At 38.0% G+C, this 25,789-nt stretch overlaps 1 pseudogene; it reads right to left on the bottom strand.

Moving 5' to 3' along the window:
• Positions 1 to 5,292, bottom strand: part of LOC108472174 (ABC transporter G family member 1-like) — a 36,940-nt pseudogene extending 31,648 nt beyond the window's left edge.
• Positions 5,293 to 25,789: the final 20,497 nt, after the last annotated feature.

Raw genomic sequence — 25,789 nt, 5'->3', positions numbered from 1 at the left:
TTAAGGATCGTGAAGATCTATCCGCACTATCATACTTTAGGTATTTGAACTAAACGTTTTGAATTATGGCATGTATAGTAGGCTTAATTATTTTGTTACGTGTCATATTTGTCTAGGTTTAAAATATTAGTTACAGTACTCGACCAGCTAATTTGTACAAGCCATTAAAGTTGGCTAATATTGTTCAAGACATATTTATATTTCGGTTATGTTTAATGGTATGTATTATGTTCTGGTAATACCTTGTATCCTGTTCCGGCGACGGTAACGGGTAAGGGGTGTTACACCAATTATATGCTTAATACTTCCTACAAATATGGTTACTTGTATTGACTACATACCATTTGTTTCAAGTTCAAAACTCGGCTAATACACATATATACACTAGTAATCAAATACTAACATTTGTACTTCATCTTAATAGCTAGCTTAGCAAACCTTAATTTAACACATAATTCATACATATCACATTCCAAGCATTCACTCAATTCTATCACTTAAAACACACACATTACTCAATAACTTCCTAGTTTAAATTCGGCAACTACACCAATTCACTAGATGATTTGTTATTATTATTGTTCATTTATTCAAACTACTTACAATTTCCTTAAACTATCACAATTAACAACCATCTATCACTTCCATTTTCTACCATGGCCGAATGTTATAACCCAAGCCACACATATTGTTCCTCAAGGCCCTTCAATGACCACATTAGGCACCTCCTTAAGAACAACCCAAATTTCAACCTTCAAGAAAGAAGAAAAAATATATGTACTAAGAGCTTCAAACTACTTGGCCGAATATCAAACCTCCTAACAATCAAAACTTAAGCCATGGAATGATTAGAACTTGAACTAACCACCTTCTTTATACAAAATTTTCCAAGAATTTCAAGGTACTTACCTCTTCCTAATCCTCATCCAAACCGAACATGAAGCAAGAGAACTCCTTTCTTCTTCCTTTGATTTTTCGGTCAAGAAGAACAAAGAGGATGAAGCCTTTTTTTTTTCTTTTTCTTCTTCTAGGTACGGAAAAATGGGGGAGCAAGGATGAAACAACTTTGGTTTCTCCTCCCACTCCCCTCATATTTTATTGTTCTTCCTACAACATGTTATCACAAATTGTTTTTAATGTGTTTTACCCATCACATTTTGTCTATCCTCAATGTCATGGCAGGCCACTACTAATTAAATAGGGGAAATTGACATGCAAGTCCACCCCTTTGATTACATGCACTAATAGATCCTTATAGATTAACCTATCACATTTCAAAAGGGTCACACATAAGTCCTATTAACTAAATTCACATGCAATTAACTAAATCAAAGCTTAAAACTTTCACACATTCATATTCACATATTTTAGACAATAATTATCATATTCAAATAATTTGGTGACTCGGTTTAGCGGTCCCGAAACCACTTTCCGACTAGGGTCACTTTAGGGCTGTCACACTGGCCATTGACACCTGGTACCTCAAAACCAGGTGGCTGTTCCATGTAAATTTCTTCTGTCAGATCGCATTGAGGAAAGCATTATTGACATCAATCTGTCACAAGGACCACCCTTTCATGACAACAATAGAAAGCACAATTCAGATGGTTGCTGCTCGAACCACTGGTCTGAATGTGTCACAAAAATCAGTTCCAGCATGTTGAGAAAAACTCTTGGCCACTAATCGGGCTTTATACTTTTCCACAATCCAATCGGCTTTTTTTTTTACCTTAAACAGCCATTTGCATCCAACATCTCTTTGATTAACATGAAGAGAACATAGACTCCATGTATTGTTTTTAAGGAGAGCTTGTAGCTCACTGTGCACTACTGCTTGCCAACACTCACTCTGCATTGCTTCATGAATGTCAATAGGTGTATCATTTAACAAACAATCTACCCTAGTTAGGTATGCTTTAGACTTAAATATTCTGACTTTGCTACGTGTGATCATGGCATGAGAGTTGGGTTGAGTAGTAGGTTGAGGGGTAGTAGGTCAAGGTGACAGAGTAGTTATAAGGGCATAGATGCATGGGCTAGCATGGACAAACCTGCTTCCACGATCTACCTATGTTTTCTTTCAACTAATCCATTCTGCTTAGAACTATACGGACATGTAATCCTCTGCTGAATGCCTTGTTGAGACAAGTATCTCCTCAACACCTAGAACTCTCCACCCTTATCGGTTTGTAGAGCAAGAAGCTTGTAATCGAAAGTCATTTCTGCATGTTTATGAAAGAGTGGAAAAATATGACAGACTTTCGATTTTTCTTTAAAAAATAGAGCCACGTATATCTGGTACACGCATCAGTAAAAGCAACATAGTAATGAAAACCATTAGAGGAAATCGGAGCATGGCCCTAAACATCTGCAATTACTAGTTGTAAGGGCTTAGTATATTCAGATACAGACTTAGGAAATGGAAACTTGTGTTCTTTTCCTAAGTGACAAGCAACACAGTGGAGGGAATCTATAGATGAACCAAAGTTTATATTACAATAGTGTAATGCCTTTTTGAATGTAGCGGTACAATAGTGTCCTAGTCTAGAATGCCATAGATTGAGAGGGAGAAGAGCAGTAGCAGCAAAGCACTAAGTTGAAGTAGAAGATAAAGCTGTGTGAGATGAGCCAGGTAAGTCAAGCTTGTAGAGCCTATTATGCACAAAACCCCGGAACAGAACCTCATTGGTTTGTAGATCGCGAACCTGACACTGTGTGGGAAAGAACTCAATCATTATCTTGTTATCCTTTGTGAATTTGGATACAAACAATAAATTTTTGGTTATCCTAGGTAGAAACAGTAGATTTCATGAATAAAGGATGTGATCGAGTAAGAAGAGAAGATTGACTAGTTGCCCTGATAGAGAGAGCATTACCATTGCCCATATACACCTTACCTGAGCCATTGTATGGAGCACTGTCACACAGTGAAGTAAAAGAATTGGTGAGGTGGTGTGATGTGCCTGAGTTTGGATACCACACGTTTTCACCCACAGTTTCAAGTGTAGTAATAAGAGCCTGAGATTGAGAAGGTGGTGGTCCTAGGACAGATACACTGACATGCTACAGAGAATTGACAGCAAATGGATTAGTCCAGGCATGAGGGTGTGCTGGGGGAGCAAACCAATTCTGTTACGAGTAGGGAGTCACAGCAGATAGAGAAGACGACACCTAAAGATTGAGAAAAGTACCATTACCAAGCATGCAGACGTTGGCTAGAGGGGATGGAGGAGGCGTATAGCCTTTACTCTTATAGGTGGTATCAAATTGATAATAGCAGCGATCAACAAGGTGACCAGCCCTCTCACATAATTGACACTGAAAGCGAGAGCCTGAGAAGTGACCACGCCCACAACCACGACCACCTGAAGAGGGTCGATAAGCTAGTGTAGACCCATTGTTGCCTTTAGAAATAGCAGGCTGATGAGTAACCATATTTGCAGAGCTGGGAGTATCAAGCACAGTGAGTTATTGACGGGCTTCAGCATCAAGCAACATAGTAGTAATGCCCTGGACACTGTAAGGCATTGGACTTGCAGTAATGATTGTAAGAACCGACTCATACTCGGATGATAAGCCATTAAGAATAGTTGTAACATGTTCACGCTCAGTGATAACCTCCCCACAGCTAGCAAGGTTGCCAAAATAGCCCTTGATTTTCATCAAGAATTCTTTCATTGAAAGATCAGTCTTTCGCTGAGAATGTAACGCCCTTCTATAAAACATTAGCTGAAAAGTGGTTTTGTTGCCAAACAAACTAACAAGTGCATTCCAAATTTGAACAGAACAATAAGATGAGGAAGGATAGAAGGACTCACCGATGATAGTAACCACGATGCAAGAGCACTATCTTGCTGTTCAAAGCAAGAAAACTCAGGGTTTTCTTGCGAGACGCCAGCATCATCAAGAATGAATTGAGGAGGAACAAAACGCTAATCAATGAATTTCTGAAGCTTATATGTCTTGATTGCAAGAACCTGTTGGCGCAACAACAGGTAATTATTATCATCAAGAAGCACACTGATCTTCTTGGTAGAGAAAAATCGACTATCAACAACTTCATCTGGAAGAGTAGATGACATTGCTAATGCAACCGATTGGACAGCAGACAGGCTGGAAGGAGAAGTCATAAGAGATTACTCCAGAAAAGAATGGACATCTGATACCATGTTAAGTTTACACACAGATGATGAATAAAACTTGTATTACTTCAAAGAATACATTGAAGTACCATATATCTTGAGTAGGAGTTGTGCATGCTTATATAGAAAAGCATGCAGCTAATAACTGCTAATAACAATTAACAATAACAACTATCAGTTATCAGTAACCGATATCAACTAACAACAGACTTAACAGAATAATAACAAAAGCCAATCACTAAGTCAACTATTATTCTAACAAGTATCATATCAACGGATCTATCTTTTGGTACATACTGGTACTATTGTCTTTGGTTTTAAATAAAATATTGTTGTAATATTGCATTTTCGTATAGATCAGTTCAAGATAATATTGATTAGTACATGTACAATTTGAACAACCAAGATCAGTATTGCCTACTAAGCCATTTCGTGGATGATAAGGAGTAAAATTTGAGCAAATAGCGGTTCTGAAACGTAGCCTTCTATATATTTATTTTTAAGATCAAATAACTCACCATGATAGTTGGCTGGCTAGGCCAAATAGCTTCTCTTAAACGTAAACTTCTATATTTACTTTTAATTTATACTTGTATTCTCATGTGTGATGAACATTTCAATCGGAGAAAACACATTTGAAGAATAATGAATAATAAAAAAAGCAAATATGTAAAGATATATGACCTGCCAATGTATAGAGAAGGGTGCACTTGCCACAACCTGAAGGCCCCATGATGGCTAGTACCTTCCCAGGCTCAGCATAACCTATGAGACCTTGTAAGATCGCCTTGGTTCCTTTTTTCCCACCACCAACAGTCACCCAAAGATCAGTCCATGTCAAGAAAAGGCCATCAGCTTTTGGTGAAGGATCAGGTCTGCAATCTGAAGCTGCAGCCGGTTCCATCTCAATCCTGAAATAGGGTAATTCATGGATACCTGAATAAGGAGGTGGATCGTTGCTCCTTGTGACGCCAATGCTAAATGGGAAATTCGTTTCTCTACTATTGGACAACTTGTAGGAATCATCTTGTTGAGAAACTATGCTTTGAATCTGCAAATCGTCATTATCTGGTTGAGGCTGATGTACTTGAGATGATATGCTAGGCCTTGGCCTTGGCGTCCATCTTGGGACGATGACTGAGGAATCCATTATGAATACTGGATTATGTTATTGTATGAGACGATATTTTTGTAACACCCCCACGCCCGAAACCGTCACCAGAGTCAAGCTTGAGGTGTTACTAAACTTATCTTACCTTTTAAACAACTCTAAACCACTTATTTTAATTTTCGGAATAAACTGTTTTTCTGCATCATGGTTGCTTAAAAATTCATTTTTTGAGTTTCAAAACTCGAAATTAAGATCCGTAAATTTTTCATAAAACTAGACTCATATATCTATCTACTAATTGTTTTTCTAGAATTTTTGACTTAAAAAATTAGTACAGTTTATTATTTAAAGTTACCCCTGTTTCACTGCACTGGCCTCTACTTACTACGAACCACTTTTCTCTCTGTAAAAAAATTATATGACTATACTATTTATTTCTATTAAAACTAGATTCAATAAGGATTCTAACCATATAAAGTACACAACCTAATTATTTTTTTAAAATTTATGGTGAATTTCTAAAGTTGGAACAGGGGATCCAGAAATCGCTCTCGCCCTATTTCACCAAAACTCGAGATACCCTATAAAATAAAAAACCTTTACTGTTTTGCTTATTCCATATGAAAATAGACACAACGAGATTTAATTTCATATATTATTCACCATCAACCCATGTCTCTACAATTTCTTGTGATTTTTTCAAAATCCCATTATTTCTGATACTTGAATCTTTTTAAGTTACTTTCACATTTTTCTTAGTTTTCATGTGATAGTTACTACTTAATCATACATACTATTAAACATGTATATCATCAGCCACTCTATTAGCTAATCACTAGCAAGTATTTACACATCATTCATTGATCATATCATATCAAAAGAAACCAAGTTCCTATACATGCCATACATAAAACGTAAACGTCTAACTATACCAATGTGATTTCTTCGATAGTGTGATCGGGTCTCCGACGCTTCCTTCGATCCCCGAGTGGCTTGATAAAACTATAAAAAAAGAAAATAAAGAGAGTAAGCACTAGGCTTAGTAAGCTTACAAGCAAATAAATTACAACATTCAACATAATGAATAATTATACATAATGTCACCTAGCCTCATAAACTTTCTTTACTTCTCATTTTCTACCTTCTTCTTTACTCACTTACCTTCTTTCTTACCCGACCTTTCACTATTCATAAATATAATCTACCTTCCCTTTTGCTGATAATTCATCGTAATTTAACGTGTACAATGACCCGTTGAACCACTCGGAATACTAAGGATACTAGGGTCGCCTCGCTCATCAATATCTCACAATGCCATGTCTTGACATGGACTTACATGAATTATTCCTATCTCCAATGCCATATATATATATATATAATATGGGATTACATGGCTCATTCCTATCTCCAAAGCCATATAAGCGATATGGACTTACATGGCTCATTTCATCTCTGTCTCGTCTCACAACCCCAATATCCTAACATTCTTAAGGTTCAAATGGGGCTTCCTAATGCTTTTTCTCTATCACTTCGCCTTTAATTCGAATTTAAATATTCAAAGAAAATAAGTATATAAATGCTGGAAATTGACTATAATAATGTAAAATAAAAGAATATTGCATTTATTTACTGTAAACTTACCTCGATACAAAATGTGACTAAACTTTACAATTTAATCCTTTACTTTTTTTCCCCGATCTACTCCCGAATTTCTCTCTTCTTGATCTATAATAGCAAATTTAACTTATTTAATATTCACATTTATCAAAACAGTCCTTGACCCAAACTTTGGCAAAATTACATTTTTGCCCCTAAACTTTCACATATTTGCACTTTTTCCCTAAGGCTCGTAATTTAAACTTCATCCTATTTTCTTATGTTTTATGACATGCTGGTCATTTTTTCCTTCTATGACAACATCAAATTCACACTCTAACATGTACTTATGACTATTAGGTATTTTTACCGATTAAGCCATTTTACTTGTTTTCACTTAAAACCGAGTAGCACAAGTTGTCTAACATAATTTAAAACCTCATATTCTATCATAAAACATCAAAATAAACACTTTTCACCTATGGGTATTTTTCCAAATATGAACCCTAACTTAAATTATTGCTAGCATAAGCTTTATCGAGCTACTGGGACTCCGAAAACGTAAAGAACATTAAAAACGGGGCTTGGAATCACTTACTATGGAGCTTGAAAGCTTGAAACAAACCCTAGCTATGGAGAACCCTTGAAATTTCGTGCTAATGAAGAAGATGATGAATTTTGTGTTATTTTTCCCTTTTTATTTCATTTAATATCCAGATGACCAAAATGCCCTTCCTTATTAAACTTTCAAAAATTCCATCCATGTCCTATTTTTTCCATGAACTTGGAAATTGGTCAAATTGTTATTTAAACCCTACTAATTAATATTCCAAAGCAATTTCATACTAAAAACTTCTAGAATGAAAGTTTTGCAAATTATTCGATTTAGTCCCTAATCTCAACTTAAGCACTTTATGCATAGAATTTCATCACGAAATTTTCACACAATCATGCAATCATATCATGAACCTCAAAATAATAATAAAATAAATTTTTCTACCTCGAATTTATGGTTTCACAACCACTGTTCCGTTTAGGCCCTATTTCGGGATGTTACAATTTTATTTTTGGAATTGTGGGTTCTAATTAGTGAGCTTTTATGTTATGGCCGTGCATGTATCCTTCTACATGACGCGTCAATGCTAGAAAACTTTAATTAGAATTTATTGAAGTGCGCACGTGACAGTTGTCAAATATCTATTTTATTTTCTTTTTGAAATCTTATAACCACAAGCTGCACTGTTGCTAATAACAGAAAAATCATTATTAAATAATTTTAATCAGTGATTAGGCAAGAAAGTCATAGCAAGTTAAAGTTACTTTGAATAAGTACGATTCTTTTTATGTCTCTGCTCCGGTTTTTGATTTTTTTAGGTTAATAGGTCTCCTTTGCTCCATCGTGATCTTCTTCGTGTCTTCCTCTTATTGTATTGTATATTAACAATTAGCGCAATAAGTGTAGACAAAAAATGTCTTAGAATCAGTATTATGCCACCAACAACCCCATTAACAAAAAAAATGATATTAATCCCCCAACTCCTCTACTCCAATGAATGAAAATGTTCTCTATGGAAGCCTTGACCCAGCTCTTGAATGCCCTCAACACTCCCTCGGCCAACTCAGCCATTGTTGTCTATAACATCCTTTACTGTGAACAAACATGACATTTTCGAGAAAATTTCGAGCTATAAAATTTCGTTCCAAATTAAAACCAATCAATCATATTCATAATGTCCCTATCATGGACCTACGAGGCCTAAGACATACATTTAAAATGGTCCGAGACTAAACCGCGAACTTAAAAAAGTTTTTGGAAAATTTCCTAGATTAAGCCTCACACGCCCGTGTAAAGGTAATGCACACGCCCGTGTTCTTTGGGACATACCCGTGTCCCTTACCTGTGTGGAATTAATTAAATTTATTACTCATTTTGAACCTACAGGGGTTCTCACACGGCCGAGCACACGCCCATGTCCCTGGCCCATGTCCTTCACACGACTTTGACACACCCGTGTTGTCACCCGTGCCCAAAAACCCAAGCATTCTGTTTATGACGTCATCATGCGTTTAGGGAAACATGGCCAAGACACACCCCCGTGTGCTAGGCCGTGTCCTCTACACAGTTGAGATACACAGCCGTGTCTCTACCAGTTTTTTTACAACCATGCATTCTAACCTAAAAATTTTAGGTGCAGGGGACACACGGGCATACCACACGCCCATGGGGCTACCGTGTGTCACACACAACCTAGACACACGTCCGTGTTTCTATCCGTGTGGACCCTTTTAGAGGCTACAAATCTAAGCCAATGGGCTCCCTCAATAACCACTCATATTCGTGAACCTCAATGTTTAACATGGCCTAAATATGTCCGAGTACTACCATAAATGGACTATTGCACGTTAACCTCATCTCATTGGTTATGTACATGCTAATTTATCCTCTTTGTATTTAGGATTTCCATCTTATTCAAAAACACATTTAGACTTGGCTCATTGTTATAACTCATTGCCAATTATGACCTAACCATCCCAAGTGATTTGGTCATATTTCATATGTCTATTTATAATATACCACATTTAATCATCACAAGAACATTTAACCACAAACAAGCACCATTAGTACGTCATAGCCTACATCAAAAGGAGCCATGTCTTATGGCCATATACAAAAAGAATAAGCTTATTATTTAAGCCTTTACATAGGCCAACCAATGACACATATCACAAAATAACCAAAACCTATACATGCTATTGAAACAAAATAAAGTATCTATATACCAACGCAAGACAAGTTGATAGTGTTGGCAATGCTCTAATCATCTTCCAATCTTCACGAGTCCACGAGCTCTGTAAAACAAGGAAAAGAGAGGGGTAAGCATTAACATGCTTAGTAAGTCCGGATAACGGGAAAGTGAACTTACCGATTATTTAGCATGCAACCATATAAGACATTCAAACCAAACATTCATAGTAAAATTTCCTATCACATGTACTCAACCATCAAGTTAGTCTCATGCCAGTACAATGTAACATCCTTCATAGATAAGCTCATCAATTCAAAGATGTCTATTCTCATTTAACATTTTAATCCCGATGATTTCTTAGAATCGCGATGGATATCTCATTCACTATCAAATCATGCAAGTGATCCTTTAAATACGCACTCTCGTGAACCTCACTTTTATGGTGGGATTACCAGTCCAGGCTAAATCCCCCACAACGTAACTCACAAAGTAATTTCAGGATTACCAATCCAGGCTAAATCCCCTACAATGATATATACTCCTATAAGTTTAGGTCTGGATTACCAGTCCAGGCTAAATTCAGATCCTATTCAGATTACCCATCCAGGCTAAATCCGTTAAAGCACACATATTCTTCGGGATGTTAGATCACTATAGGATCACCCGTCCGGGCTAGATCCTTTATACCATTATTTCATTTTTGAGTAATCCATCAGTCATCCCTTTTTATTCAACTTGGACATTTCATCATAACATTAATAAATCATGAGTTGTCATAAAATAAATATTACTATTATAATTCATACATATACATACATCTTTAATGTATTTAAAGACAATTTACATTCGAGTTACACGAACTTACCTGGTAATTGTTTAGGTTTCGTATTTTAGTTATTCTGAAACCTTTCGTTTTCCATGATCGATCTCCGAAATCAGTTCTTCGGGGTCTATATTAGTAAAAATAAATTATTAATACCTCATGCTATTTATTTCGGACCTAAAGTTCACTCCCGGGCAAAATGACCATTTTGCCCCTAACATTTCAAAATTTTACAACTTAGTCCTTAGGCTTGTAAAATGAAATACATGCAATTCCTTGGTTGCCCAAGCCTAGTCAAATGTATTATAAACTCATACTAGTCCACATTTTCCCCTATTTCACATTTCTACCATATATTTTGTACCTTTTGCAAAAAGGTCCTTTTAGGTGTTTTTCATGAAAATAACTTAGGAAAAGATGTTTAACACACATCTAACTTTCATAGTCCCCCATAAATCATCAAAGAACAAACATGTCACACATGGGTCATTTTGCATACATGAACCCTAGCTTAAAATAGGGGTAGAAATGGAGAGAACATGTTTTAAGGATCTCAAAAATACAAAGAACATTAAAAACGGGGCTAGGAGTCACTTACTATTGAGCTTGGAAAGTGAAGAAACACTAGCTATGGTGTCCCTTGGAATTTCGGCAACAAGAGGGAGAAGAATGGCTGAATTTTGCCTTCATTTCCCCTTTTTATTGATTTTATTACCAATTGACCAAAATGCCCTTCTTTGTTAAACTTCTAAAATTTTCCATGCATGCCCATTGCTGTCCAAAAACTTAAAAATTGGGAAACTTACTCTTTAAGACCTTATAATTAATAATATAAAGCAATTTCATGCAAATTAATTCTAAAATCCAAGTTTTTCAATTTATTCAATTTGGTCCCTAATTTCCAATTGGACACCTTACACTAAGAATTTCTTCATGAAACTTTAACACATGCTTACTTTCATATTCTAGGCCTCATAATAGTCATAAAATAAATATTTTGACTTTGAATTTGTGGTCTCGAAACCACTATTCTAACTAGACCCAATTTTGGGATGTTACATCTCTCCCCCTTAGGGACTTTCATCCTTGAAAGTCTTACCAGTAAACAGGTTCGGATATTGACTTCTCATGGTTTCTTCAAGTTCCCATGTGGCTTCTTCCACTCCGTGTTTGTGCCATAGAACTTTTGCCAAGGCTATATTCTTGTTCCTTAATTGTTTGACTTCTCAAGCCAAAATTTTGACCGGTTCTTCACCATAGGTCATGTCCGGTCTAATCTCAGCTTCTATCAATGAAATCACATGTGAGGGATCTGATCTATATCTATGCAACATGGACACATGGAAAACATCATGAATCTTTTCTAATTCAGATGGCAGTGTTAAGCGGTAGGCTAACAGTCCAACTTTCTCAGCAATCTCGTAAGGTCCAATAAACCTTGGGCTCAATTTGCTTTTTCGACCAAATCTCAAAACTTTTTTCCAAGGAGACACTTTCAAGAATACTTTATCTCCAACTTGAAACTCAATCTCTTTTCTTTTCAAATTGGCATATGACTTTTTCCTGTCCAATGCTGCTTTCAAACAATTGCGGATCACTTTAACCTTTTCTTCAGTTTCCTTGATTAAATCAACCCTGTGAATCTGATGTTCTTTGAGTTCCCTCCAATACAATGGAGTCTGGCACTTCTGGCCATATAACGCCTCATAAGGTGCTATCTTTAAACTCGTCTGAAAACTGTTATTGTAGGCGAACTCCACCAATGGTAAATATTTTTCCTAACTACCTTGAAATTTAAGGACGCAACACCGTAACATGTCCTCAAGGGTCTAAATCATCCGCTTAGACTGACCATCAGTCTGTGGGTGGAATTCCATACTAAAACTCAGCTTTGTACCCAAGGCTTCTTGTAGTTTCTTTCAAAATCTTAAAGTGAATCTCGGGTCTCTATCTGAAATGATCGACAATGGTACCTCGTATAATCTCACAATCTCGGATATGTATAAGTCAGCAAATCTATCAAGAGAGTAATATGTCCGTACAGGAATAAAGTAAGTCGACTTCGTTTTTCTATCCATTACAACCCAAATAGTATCTTTCTTTTTCAGGGTTGATAATAGTCCAGTCATGAAGTCCATGATGATCCTGTCTCATTTCCATTCGGGAACCATTACAGGCTATAATAAACCTGAAGGTACTTGGTGTTTAGCCTTGACCTACTGACATATCAAGCATTTCGACACAAATTCAGAGATATCTCTTTTCATACCATTCCACCAGTACATGATCTTTAAATTATTATACATCTTGGTACTTTCCAGGTGAATTGATAGACGACTATCATTTGCCTCTTGCAAAATCTTCCGAATAAGCTCATCATCTTTGGGTACACAGGCCCTATCTCAAAACATTAAACAACCATTAGAATCAATCCAAAAATCTGATTCGACTCCTATTCCACATTGTGCTCTTTTGACTTGCAAGTTACTACCATTGATATGAGCTGCGCAAACCTCTTGCAAAAATGTCGGTCTGGCTTTCAACTTTGCCAAAACTGAACCATCATCAGATAACTCCAAATACATGTTCTTAACCTTCAGAGCAAACAAGGACTTTCTACTCAACGCATCGGCAACTACATTTGCCTTACCAGGATGGTAATCGATCACAAGCTCATAATCCTAAATCAACTCTAGCCACCTTCGTTATCTCAGATTCAATTCCTTTTGAGTCATCAAGTACTTCGGACTCTTGTGATCGGTGAATACACGGCAAGTTTCACCATACAAATGGTGTCTCCAAATTTTTATGGCAAGTACAATAACAGCTATCTCTAAGTCATGAGTCAGATAATTTTTCTCATGTGGTTTCAGTTGCCTCGAGGCATAAGCTATCACTTTACCCTCTTGCATAAGCACACAACCCAGTCCATTTAAGGATGCATCACTATAAATCAAAAATTTTGTTCTCGGTTTGGGTTGTACCAAAACTGGAGCTTCTGTCAGTAATATCTTCAATTTATCAAAACTTTGCTGACATTTTTCCGACCATTCAAACTTAACATCTTTTTTCAGCAACCTCATCAAGGGAGTTGCAATCATCAAAAATCCTTTCACAAAGCGTCGATAATAATCGGTTAAGCCCAAAAAGCTTCTAAACTTTGTTATGTTCTTTGGCGGCTTCCACTTGACAATAGCAGAAATTTTTTTGGATCAACTCGGATGCCATCACCTGACACAAATATGAACAAGAAATCCAACTTCTTGAAGCCAAAACTTGCTCTTTCCAAACTTAGCATAGAGTTGCCTATCCTGTAAAGTTTTTAAAATAGTCCTCAAATGTTCAGCATGTTCGGACTCATTCTGGGAATAGATCAAAATATCATCTATGAATACTACTACAAACTTGTCCAAGTACGGCTGGAATACATGATTCATTAAATCCATAAATGCAGCTAGGGTGTTTGTTAGACCAAAAGGCATGACGAGGAACTCGTAGTGACCATAACTCGTCCCGAAGGCAGTCTTAGGCACATCTGCCTCCTTAGCTCGTGACTGGTAGTAGCTAGATCTCAAATCTATTTTTGAAAATACGGTGTCTCCCCTTAACTGGTCAAACAAGTCATCAATCCTAAGCAAAGGATTTTATTCTTAATAGTCACCTTATTGAGTTACTGGTAGTCTATGTACAACCTCATCGATCCATCTTTCTTTTTCACGAATAAAACAGGAGCATCCCAAGGTGAAGAGCTCAGTCTTGCAAAACCTTTGTCAGTCAATTCTTGCAACTGTGATTTTAACTCTTTTAACTCAGTAAGGGCTATTCTATATAGAGCAAGAGAAATAGACATCGTTCCCGGTACTAGCTCAAGACCGAATTCCACCTCTCTAACAGGAGGTAACCCTGGTAACTCTTCTAGGAACACGTCTGGATATTCACGGACTATCGGTACCGATTCAATCTTTGATTTAGATTCTTTAGTATTCAATATGAACGCAAGGTAAGCTTCATATCCTTTCCTCATATACCTTTGAGCCATCATTGAAGTAATCACAGTCGGTGGTGCATTCAACTCATTTGAGTCAACTCGAAGAATGTCACCATTTGAACATTTTAATTCCATGTACTTGCTACCACAATTTACTATCACATCATGGACAGTCAACCAATCCATACCAAGTATTATATCAAATTTATCAAATGGAAAAAGCATAAGATTTGCCGAAAAACAATGTCCTTGAATCGTCAAAGGACAATTTTTTCAAACTTTATCTACTAATACCGACTTGCCTAGAGGGTTCGACCACTTAATTAAAAATTCTGTTGATTCCACAAACATGTTCATGCTAGACACCAATTTCATGCATATGTAGGAATGGGTCGATCCCGGATCAATTAAGGCAATGACATGAGTATTATGAAGAGAAAATGTACCCGTAACGACATCGGGAGTTGAAGCTTCCTCTCTAGCACGTATCGCATAAGTCCTTGCTAGGGCTCGAGCCTCTAATTTTGCAGTCGTATGCTTGACAGCTATTCGACTACAACTTGCACTTCTAAGATGTCATGGTGGTCTACCTTAAGGATTAGGAACATTAGACTTTGGGCTAAATCCACCTCTTTATCTACTCATTCCGGGCAGTCTTTAAGAAAGTGGCCAAGGGAACCACATCTAAAACATGGCCCACTCTTCATTCGACATTTCCCAAAATGAAACTTGTTACAGCTCTTACATCTCAGCTTTTGATCATCTACACTTCCCATACTAGTTACCTTAGGGGAGAAAGACCTTGGGTTGTGTCATTTAGAGCTTCTTGTTTTGCCAGAATATACCATCGATAAAGTGGAGCGTTCTTATTGACTGTTCGATTCTTCGTAGAAAAAGAGTGCGTTCTACCACTAGATCTCTTACTCGAAGCTCTGGCTTCTCTCTTTGCTCATTTTCTTTCATTATTCATTTCCTCAGCCTTCTTGGCTCGATCAGCTAACATAACCAACTCCCTTATTTTAAGAATCTCGATTAACAGTTTGATTTCTTCATTCAGACGTTCTTCGAAGTGCTTACACATTTGCGCCTCCAATTGGACCCACTCACTTGCATATTGACTTAGTCGCATGAACTCGCTTTCGTATTCTGACACGGTTCTATTTCCTTGTTTGAGTTCCAGGAACTCCTTCCACTTCTGGTCCATGAACCTTCAGCTAATATACTTCTTCCTAAATTCCGCTTGGAAAAATTCCCATGTGATACTCTCTCGGGGTGCTACTGAGGATACGATCTTCCACCAATGGTATGCAGTGTCCTTCAATAGCGACACCGCACATTTCAAACTTTCCTTGGGAGTACAAGACAGATCGTCGAGAACTCTCATGGTATTCTCAAGCCAAAATTTGGCACGTTCTGGACCGTCATCAATTGTGGCCCTAAATTTTTCAGCTCCATATTTCCTAAGTTTGTCCACAGGGGCCTTACCAATTCTCACGGATACCACACCTTGTGGCACTTCTCCTTCATGTCGAGCAGGGGGTAGAGGAGGTCGTGGTATATTGGGGCAGTTTCTCAAATAATCCCCAAACCATTCATCCATCATCTCAAAGAAGGTAGCTCTTGCCTCTTCTTGGCCTTCAAACACAGGCCTTATACTACTACTAGTAGTAGCTCGTTGAACGGAAGCTGGAGCATGGCTCTCGGCTCCCTCGGACTCATCTTGAGCTTGATTAGAAGACATTTCCTATATTCAAATACCATTGAAAATGGTTAGGAGATGTCACACTATCATAAATTGTATAATGGCATGTATAGATATACTCGACATAAGCTACGTTAGTCTTAGAACTGACTAAACCATAGCTCTAATAGCACTAAATATAATGCCCCTTACCTATACTCGAGACCGAGACAAGGTACAGGGTATTACTGTGCACGAACAAGACATTTCTAAGAAAATTTCGGACTATAAATTTCGTTCCAAATTAAAACCAATCAGTCATATTCATAATGTCCCTATCATGGACCTACGAGGCCCAAGACATACATTGAAAATGGCTCGGGACTAAACCAAGAACTTAAGAAAGTTTTTGGAAAATTTCCTAGGTTAAGCCTCACACGCCCCGTGTGAAGGCAATACACACACCCATGTGTTTTGGGACACACCCGTGTCCCATATCAGTGTGGAATTAATTGAATTTATTTACTCATTTTGAACCTACATGGGGTTCTCACACAGCCGAGCACACATCTGTGTGCTTTGGGACACACCTGTGTCCCTTACCGGTGTAGAATAAATTGAATTTATTACTCATTTCAAACCTACAGGGGTTCTCACATGGCCGAGCACATGCCCGTGTCCTTTACACTACTTACAAACGCCCGTGTTGTCGCTCGTGCCCAAAAACCTGAGCATTCTGTTTATGACATCATCATGCGTTTAAAGAAACACGGCCAAGACACACCCCCATGTGCTAGGCTGTGTCCTCCACACGGTTGAGACACATGGCCGTGTCTCTACCCGTGCTTTTACTACCATGCATTCTGACCCAAAAATTTTAGGTGCAGGGGACACACGATCATACCACACGCCCATGGGGCTGACCATGTGTCACACACGGCCTAGACACATGCCTATGTGCCTATCCGTGTGGGCCTTTTTGGAGGCTACAAATCTAAGCCAATAGTCACCCTCTATAACCACTCATATTCGTGAATCTCAATGATGTTTAACATGGCCTGAATATGTCCAAGTACTACCATAGATGGTCTATTGCATGTTAACCTCATTTCATCGGTTATGTACATGCTAATTTATCCTCTTTGTATTTAGGATTTCCATCTAATTCAAAAACACATTTAGACTTGGCTCATTGTTATAACTCATTGCCAATTATGACCTAACCATCCCAAGTGATTTGGCCATATTTCATATGTCTAGTTAGAATATGCCATATTTAATCATCACAAAAACATTTAACCACAAACAACCATCATTAGTAGGTCATAGCCTACATCAAAATGAGCCATGTCTTATGGCCATATACAAAAAGAATAAGTTTATTATTTAAGCCTTTACATAGGCCAACCAATGACACATATAGCAAAATAACCAAAACCTATACATGCCATTGAAACAAAATAAAGTATCTATATACCAACGTATGACAAGTTGATAGTGTTGACAATGCTCTAATCGTCTTCCAATCTTCACGAGTCTATGAGTTCCGTAAACATGGAAAAGAGAGGGGGTAAGAATTAACATGCTTAGTAAGTCCAGATAATAGGAAAGTAAACTTACCGATTCTTTAGCATGCAACCATATAAGACATTCATGCCAAAAATTCATAGTAAAATTTCCTATCACATGTACTCAACCATCAAGTTAGTCTCATGCCAGTACAATGTAACGTCCTTCATATATGAGCTCATCAGTTCCAACATGTCTATTCTCATTTAACATTTTAATCCCGTCGAATTTCTTGGAATCTCGATGGATATCTCGTTCACCATCAAATCATGCAAGTGATCCTTTAAATACACACTCCCGTAAACCTCACTTTTATGGTGGGATTACCAGTCCAGGCTAAATCCCCCACAACGTAACTCACAGAGTAATTTCAGGATTACCAATCCAGGCTAAATCCCCTACAATGATATATACTCCTATGAGTTTAGGTCTGGATTACCAGTCCAGGCTAAATTCAGATCCTATTCGGATTACCCGCCCAGGGTAAATCCGTTAAAGGACACATATTCTTCGGGATGTTAGATCACTATAGGATCACCTGTGACAGCCCTAATTTGACCCTATTCGGAATGTGGTTTCGGGACCACAAAACCGAGTCATAAAATTTAGTTAAAATTTTAATTTCATATCTTATATGTGTGATAGTACTTGTATAAAAATTTGATGTTTTAATTTTATCTTAGGAATGTGAATTTTGCTTGAAAGGATCTAGTTGAGAGACTTAGAAAATTATGATAGGTAAATAAGTAAGGACCAAATAGTATTAAAATAGGAAAGTTTGGGTTTGCATGTCAAAGTGCCCAATTCATGTTAAGTGGCGGCCAAGCATGGTTCCATTCCTCCAAGTTTATGTTGTTTATTATTTAATATTGGTAAGTAAATTAAAATAAATTAAAGAAAGGAATTAAAAAGGAAAAGATGAATAAAATAAGGAGGGAAGAGGAGTGTTTATCTTTTTTTCTTTGGCTATTGCCGTGAGTGAGGAGAAGGAGAGAGATTTGGTTATTTGATTTTGGCTTGGAAGATGGCTAGAATGAGGTATGTATTGAATGATTCTTGAAAATCTATGCATGTTTGAGATGGTTAGTTCAAATTCTACTCATCCTATAGATTAGACTTAGGATTTTGAGGTTGAAATTCGGCCAAGAAGCTTGAAACTGTTAGTAGATGTGTTAATGTCATTAAAATGGATAGTAATGTAGGATATGGTGAGCGGTTAATTGCTTTTAACTTGAAAGTTGAGGTTAAAATGGGTTAAGTGATTGCTTAGAATCTAATTTAGGGGTGGAGGATTGTGTTCATGTTATATTGGATAGGTAGAGGTTGTAATGAGGTTGAAATTGTTGAATTGTTAGTTGGGTAACAAATGAAGCAATCGCCATATGGGGTAAAAATGGGATGTTCATTTTAGTTGTTGTTTCATTTTGTGAGAAATGGGTCAAGTGTTCATGAGATGAAATTTTGTGATTAGATGAATTAAAAGTAATAGTATAGTTGATATATATATATATATATAGATATACATATTCGCCATCACTTAGGAGCTTATGTGATGTTGAGTTTAAGCTTTGCATATTGGCTATATATACATATATATGTAAGCCCATTCGTGATATTACCTTAGGACTATGTATATATAACCGACAAAAAATGGGAAAAACTAGCAAAGGTGATTGTCGAATGTCCAAGTATACATATGCATGTGTGATTGGATTATTGAAAGTATGGTAATTGCATAAGGTTATTAGTCGAATAGCTAAGAACATAAGGTAGCAAGATAAAAATTTTACCATGCCGTTCAGTATGTCATAAAATCATTAAAATGTGAATACCAATATATGTAGCAAAGCGGTTGAATGAGTTAATTTATTTGTTTAAGCTCAAGATCCTAAAGGAGGCGTCCAACAAGGGGAAATCGAAGGTCATCGAGTAGCCGACTTGGAATTATTTTACCCAACACAAGGTAAGTCGTTAAGCAAATAGTTGGTATTGATTTAAATGATCGTAATACCTATGCAATTGTGGTTAATGAGATGAAATGTATACAAATGTATACAAGCGTATAGAGTGGCTGGTTTTCGGCACTAAGTGTGCGGGCAACAAGTGTTCACGGTTGTGAGATTGGCACTAAGTGTGCGGGCTTGAAATGCATGGCACTAAGTGTACGAGTTTAAAGTACATGGCACTAAGTGTGCGTGGTTGATTATTAAGCACTATGTGTGCGAACCCACTATATATATATATATATATTCTATCAATTATTTATATTAAGGGTGCAACCTTACCGAGTCGATTTCGGACAGCGGAAAGGGTAAGTACCTTGAGTTCATGGCTAATAGGTGCTATGTTTATATTTGGAGTTGAGCGTGGTAAGTTTTGAACCTATGTGATGATTATAATTGAAGTCACGTACATAAGGTTCATCGTGGAATAGGTGAAAGTTCGCTTAGTTGTATGATTGTAACGAAAATAAAATGATGTATGGAAATGCCTCAATTATTCTATTGAATAGCGTATGAAATGTCAATGTAGGACTTGGAATGAGATTGAATCGTAAGGTCTAAGAAACTATGGCATAGTTCGGTATGGATGGAGTACTTAGCCTCATTTCGTTGTTTCCTCTTGTGAAAATTTTATTAATGGATGGTAGTGTAATGCTTATGACTTACTGAGTTATATACTCATTCGGTGTTTGCTTGTCACCTATTTTAGGTTTCTTGGACTCGACTTTTTGCGTATTCGGGACCGTCATCGAAGTCATCACACCGGCTAGCAACTTTTGGTATTTTCTTCTTGGTTGGTCTACGAGAACATTTCGGCATGTACAGGCTATTATGTTCTGTTGAAATTTGGTATGTAAACTTTTAGCCATGCGAAAATGGCATAAATGTTCGGTTGGAATTGGTTCTATGATGTTTGGACACAAGTCTTGGTAATTCGGTTTTGGTTGAGTATTGGTTGAGGCCTACTCGATTATTATGCCATATGTCATGGCTGATTATTTTCGGTGTTAAATTCATGATTTGGTAATAGTGTAGTGGGGAGATGCTTGATGATGATTAGCCTTTGGCATGGCTAGTCATGGTCATAAATTGTGACATGTATGATGAATTATTAGTTAGATCAAGGAAAAATCATGAAATAGGCATAGTTTGTTTTAGTAACAGATCTTTGACAGAAGCAGTGATGTGAGATTAAAAATCACTAAAAACAGTAGAAATGGAATTAAATAATGAATAAATTATGAAATCGAAGCTTGATGAGTCTATTTTCATATGGAAGAAACGAAACGACCATATGAGCTGTATGTTAGGAGTTAATTAAATTCTTGTGATACAGGGCTAGAGCAATTTCTGGATCCCCTATTTTGATTTAGAAAATTCACCGTAAATTTTATCAAGATAATTAGAGGTCGTCGCTTATATGTAAAAATTCATTATCGAGTCTAGTTTCATTAGAGACAAACAGAATAGGCATTGAAGCCCCATGCAGGAGATATTTAAATCGTAAGGTGCAGAGGTCGGTGTAGTCGAACCTTGAAATAGGGAGACTTTAACAAATAAACTGTACTAATTGGCCCAACAAAAAAATTCTACAAAAATTCCCCCATATAGATATATGAGTCTAGTTTTGGGAAAAATTTACTGAATTGGATTTCGAGTTTGAGAACTCAAAATATGATTTTTAAAGCGACCACGATACAAGAGCTTGACTTGCGGAACACAAAAAAAAATAGGGGGAAATAAATGAAGTAAGCCGGTAACACCTCGTGTTCGATTTCCGGTAACGGCCATGAGTTCGGGGTGTTACATTTTTATTGGTATCAGAGCTATGGTTTAGTCGGTTCTAGGACTACCATAGCGTGTATGAGTCTAGCTATACATGCCTTAATGTTAGTGCTTAATAATGTGATGACTTCTGACGGTTAAAATTTTTGTTTTGATTAGCAAATGGAACCCGGGGTAGAGAGACCCTTAGCGGATGACGTTGAAAGTGTAGCGGCTGGTCCTGCATAAGGGACACCGCCTGTTGAACCTCAGTCATCGCAAATAATCAGATGAGGGGCAAAACAAGCCTTCTTCACCATGATGAATGAGTGGGTCGCATAATATGCCCGAACCATTCCGGCTGTCCAACCATTCCCGAATTTGAATAATCCACCCCAAGAGCCCGTAATGCCATCCATTACTAATCTGTGAGGGTGAGTAAACCACCAGACTTGATTAGGAAGCGCGAGCCGAGGAGTTCAAGGCCATAGTTACTGATGATGCCGAAAGGGACGAGTTCTAGCTTGATAACACCATTCGGGTGTTCGATGAACTGTCATGCACACCCGATGAATGTCTAAAGTGTGCTATATCCTTGTTGCGAGACTCACCTACTATTGGTGGAGGACCTTGATTTCCATAGTCCCAAACGAACGAGTTACTTGGGATTTCTTCTAAGCGAATTTGAAAGAAATATATTAGTCAACAGTTCATCGATCAAAAGCGTAAGGAATTCTTGGAACTCAAGCAAGGTCAGTATGACAAGATATCTAAATCTGAACATGAGTTCGTAAGACTCGATTAGTATGCCTGGAGTGTGTGGCTGATGAGGTTGCTATGTGCAAGAGATTTGAAGAAGGATTGAATGAAGATTTAAAGCTACTAGTGGGTATTTTGGAGATAAAAGAATTGTAACACTAGTTGAACGAGCACGCAAGGCGGAAGAACTTGGAAAGGAGAAGAAGAAGGTGAATTTGAAGGTAGAGACTATCGTAAAAGATCGATGGGTAAAGCTCCATTCTCGGTGTAAAGAAGTTCGTGGAGGACACTAATAAATCGAGGACGATCGGGAACTTCCATTAAAGCACGACCATCGACGGACTCGAGCTACTTGGTAGCTAGTGTGGGCAATAATCGCCAAGAGAAACACGAAGGCCCCCAATGTGGAAGACGACACATAGGTGAATGTTGGGGTAAGTCTACTAACAGGCACATTACGGATGCGGTTCAAGGACCACTTCATTAGAGATTGCACGGAGCTTGATGAGAAGAATAGGATGCAAGGTGCAAGACCTAGTGGAATGACAGCTAGAGGTAGACCACCGAGAATTTCAGGAGGTAGGGGTGGTAGTCAGAGAGGGGCCTCTGATACGGCTGTCCGAATCGAGACCCGTACTCCTGCTAGAGCATATGCCATTCGTGCACGAGAGGAGGCATCCTCCCCTGATGTTATCACTGGTACTTTCACTCTCTTTGATACTAGTGTGATTGCATTGATTGACCCTGGCTCTACTCATTCATACGTATGTGAAACCTTAGCATCCAGTAAGACTCTATCTGTCGAGTCTACTGAGTTCGTAATTCGAGTGTCAAACCCTTTGGGTCAATACGTACTTGTTGATAAAGTGTGTAAGAGATGCCCTCTAATAATCCGAGAATCCTGTTTTCCGGCTGATTTGATGCTTTTACCGTTTGACGAATTTGATGTTATTTTGGGTATGGATTGGTTGACCGTACATGATGCAGTGGTGAACTGTAAAAGGAAAACCATTGATTTGAGGAGTACAAATAATGAAGTAGTCCAAGTTGAGTCTACTGATTTAAAGGGGGTGCCAGCGATAATATCTTCAATGACCGCTCAGAGATATGTGAAAAAGGGGTGTGAAACATACCTTGCGTATGTATTTGATAGCAAAGAGACGGAAAGGAAACTTGAATCAGTACCAGTGGTCTGTGAGTATTCAGATGTTTTTCCCGAAGAGTTACCGGGGTTGCCACCGGTTCGAGAGGTGGAATTCGGCATCGAAATTGTACCTGGTACCACGCCAATCTCAATAGCTTTGTATCGTATGGCATTAACGGAATTAAAGGAATTGAAAGTTCAATTACAAGAATTGACGGATAGAGGTTTCGCTTGACCGAGTTTTTCACCATGGGGCGCACCAGTACTGTTTGTGAAAAAGAAGGATGGAACCATGAGATTGTGCATCGACTATCGTCAGTTGAATAAAGTGACAATAAAGAATAAATATCCGTTGCCACGTATTGATGATTTGTTTGATCAATTGAAGGAGCCTCGGTGTTTTCAAAGATAGATTTGAGATCCGGTTATTATCGGTTGAGGTCCGAGACTCGGACATACCCAAAGCGCTTTTAGAACGAGGTACGGTCACTACGAATTCTTAGTGATGCCGTTTGGGCTCACTAATGCCCTACGGTATTTATGGATTTAATGAATCTAGTATTCGACCATACTTGGATCGGTTTGTGGTTGTGTTTATTGATGATATTTTAGTTTATTCACAAGGTGAAGTTTGAACATGCCGAGCATTTGAGATTAGTATTACAAATTTTACGAGACAAGAAGTTATACGCAAAATTCGGTAAATGTGAATTTTGGTTGAGAGAGGTTAGCTTTTGGGGCACGTGGTGTCCGTGACGGTGTCGTGGTGGATCCGAACAAAATTTCGCCATACTCGATTGGAAACCTCCAAGGAATATTACTGAAGTTAGGAGCTTTTTGGGACTTGCGGATACTACCGATGTTACAGTAAAGGGCTTTTCGATGATAGCTGCACCGTTGACAAAACTACTTCAAAAAGATGTTGAGTTCGAATGGTCAGAACACTGTTAGGAAAGTTTCGATCGACTAAAAACCTGTTTAACTGAGGCCCCAGTGCTAGTACAGCCGGAGTCCGGCAAGGAGTTTGTTATTTACAGTGATGCATCCTTGCTTGGGCTAGGTTGTGTGTTGATGCAAGAAGGTCGAGTTATGGCTTACGCATCGAGACAATTAAAGCCACATGAGAGAAACTATCCGACCCATGACCTTGAATTAGCAGCCATAGTGTTCGCCTTGAAAATATGGCGACATTACTTGTTTGGAGAGAGGTGTCATATTTATTCGAACCACAAGAGTCTTAAATATTTGATGACTCAAAGAGATCTAAATCTGTGTCAAAGACGTTGGCTTGAGTTGTTGAAAGACTATGAACTTGTCATTGATTATCACCCGGGGAAGGCTAATGTGGTGGCCGATGCTTTGAGTCGTAAAGCACTGTTTACTTTGAGAGCGATGGATGCTCACCTATCCGTTTCGCCCGATGAGGTGCTAGTAGTTGAGTTAAAGGCCAAACCATTATTGATTCATCAAATACTTGAATCCCAGAAAGTCGACGCTGAATTGGTCGCTAAACGAGCTGAATGTGCCTCGAATGAGGAATCAGAGTTTCGGATTGACAACAATGATTGCTTGACGTTCAAGAGTTGATTATGTGTTCCAAGAAATTCGAAACTTATTTTGATAATTTTGAATGAGGCTCACAGTAGTCGAATGTCAGTCTACCCGGGTAGTACTAAAATGTACAATGATCTGAAACGTCAATTTTGGTGGCCGGGTATGAAACGAGACATTTTTGAGTTTGTTTCAAGGTGTTTGATATGTCAACAAGTAAAAGCGGAACATCAAGTGCCGTCGGGATTACTTCAGCCAATCATGATACCCGAATAGAAATGGGATCGAGTGACAATGGACTTTGTATCTGGGTTACCTTTGACTCAGAGTAAGAAAGACTCGGTCTGGGTTATTGTTGATAGATTGACCAAGTCTGCTCATTTTATCCCTGTCCGTACGGATTTTTCGCTCGATAAATTGGCAGAATTATACATCTCCCCAATTTTTCGATTGCATGGGGTACCTATTTCTATCGTGTCAGATAGAGACCCAAGATTTACATCGCGATTTTGGAAGAAGTTACAAGAAGCGTTGGGTACTAAGATGCATTTTAGCACCGCATTTCATCCCCGCATCGATGGCCAATCTGAACGAATAATTTAGATACTCGAGGATATGTTGAGATGTTGCGTCTTAGAGTTTTGTGGTTCATGGGAAAGATATTTTCCTTTGATTGAATTCGCTTACAACAATAGTTTTCAATCAAGCATTAAGATGGCACCTTACGAGGCTTTATACGGTCGTAAATGCCGTACCCCATTATTTTGGACCTGAACTTAGTGAAAGTAAAATCTTGAGGTTGATTTGATTAAGGATCTTTGAGCGAAAGTTCGAGTAATTCGTGAAAGTTTGAAAGTCGCTTCAGATCGTCAAAAGTCGTATGCGGATTTAAAGAGAAAAGACATTGAATA

The sequence above is a fragment of the Gossypium arboreum genome, chromosome 11 (genome assembly GCF_025698485.1).
Source record: "Gossypium arboreum isolate Shixiya-1 chromosome 11, ASM2569848v2, whole genome shotgun sequence".
In the NCBI taxonomy this organism is placed as follows: Eukaryota; Viridiplantae; Streptophyta; class Magnoliopsida; order Malvales; family Malvaceae; genus Gossypium; species Gossypium arboreum.
This window is presented reverse-complemented; position numbering and strand designations above follow the sequence as displayed.